The sequence below is a fragment of the Danio aesculapii genome, chromosome 10, assembly GCF_903798145.1.
Source record: "Danio aesculapii chromosome 10, fDanAes4.1, whole genome shotgun sequence".
Taxonomy (NCBI): domain Eukaryota; kingdom Metazoa; phylum Chordata; class Actinopteri; order Cypriniformes; family Danionidae; genus Danio; species Danio aesculapii.
The window spans coordinates 110,543-112,008 of NC_079444.1; positions in this window are offsets into that span (position 1 = coordinate 110,543).

A 1,466-nucleotide genomic window follows, 5' to 3' on the forward strand; every position below is an offset into this window, starting at 1 on the left:
GTCGATTAGACTGTAATCCATGGACAATATTACCAGAAACAAACAACAAGCTATACGAAGAACAGGAAAACCGAACTCCTGAAAAAGAGTGAAGATATCAGGAGTAGTGAAATATCTTATATCATACAAAACGCTAAAATCCTTTAAGGCATAAAACTGTCAAACAGAAATGCACCAATTATCCCTTAAGTTAATAAACAAGTCAATAAATAAACAGACAATAAAGTTAAGGCAACGTAATGAACATTAAAAAACATCGGAAGCAATTAAAATCCTCAAACAAGGGCCTTAACCAAGCCGCACCTTCTCGATCATGGTGTCTCCCCTGCCAGACCTCGATCATGGTGTCTCCCCTGCCAGGTTACCATCCTGGAGAATACTGCGCTCAAACACTCAGTCAGCAGCTTTTCTGCCTTTCTCCTCAGGGTCAATGCTCCCAACGGTTGTCCTCTGTGAGGATGATGTCGGTTTGGTTCTTGCATTGCCCCTAGAGGAGAGAACGGGTAGAAGCTTGTTATATTTTAGCGAATATAACCGCCAGTTTGAACCTCGACCTGATCCTCGCAGGCTGGGGGCATCAGGAGTGATCTACAGACTCTTCTCGGGTGACCTGGGTAACCTTGCGGTGATAACAAAAGGTCACTTGGGGGAGTGGTGAGTATTCAGCCCCCTGGGTCCACTTGGACAGCACGCAGGGACGGTGGCCTGGGGCGAACAGGCCTTAAATGAAGCCCAGTCTTCTACTGGTGATAAGCACCACCACACAACAGCACATTGCGCACCTACACTCTACTGCAGCTGTTTTGAGGACTAGACAGTAGTTTTGTTTTTTGAAGTCCAGGCAGTTGTTTTGGAGGTCTAGGCAGTAGTTTTGAGGACTAGACAGTAGTTTTGTTTTTTGAAGTCCAGGCAGTTGTTGGAGGTCCAGGCAGTTGTTTTGGAGGTCTAGGCAGTAGTTTTTGAGGACTAGACAGTTTTGTTTTTTGAAGTCCAGGCAGTTGTTTTGGAGGTCTAGGGCAGTAGTTTTGAGGACTAGACAGTTTGTTTTTGAAGTCCAGGCTACACGGTAGTTTGTTTTTTTGAAGTCCAGGCAGTTGTTGGAGGTCCAGGCAGTTGTTTTGGAGGTCTAGGCAGTAGTTTGAGGACTAGACAGTAGTTTGTTTTTTTGAAGTCCAGGCAGTTGTTGGAGGTCCAGGCAGTTGTTTTGGAGGTCTAGGCAGTAGTTTTGAGGACTAGACAGTAGTTTTGTTTTTTTGAAGTCCAGGCAGTTGTTGGAGGTCCAGGCAGTTGTTTTGGAGGTCTAGGCAGTAGTTTTTGAGGACTAGACAGTAGTTTTGTTTTTTTGAAGTCCAGGCAGTTGTTGGAGGTCCAGGCAGTTGTTTTGGAGGTCTAGGCAGTAGTTTTTGAGGACTAGACAGTAGTTTTGTTTTTTTGAAGTCCAGGCAGTTGTTGGAGGTCCAGGCAGT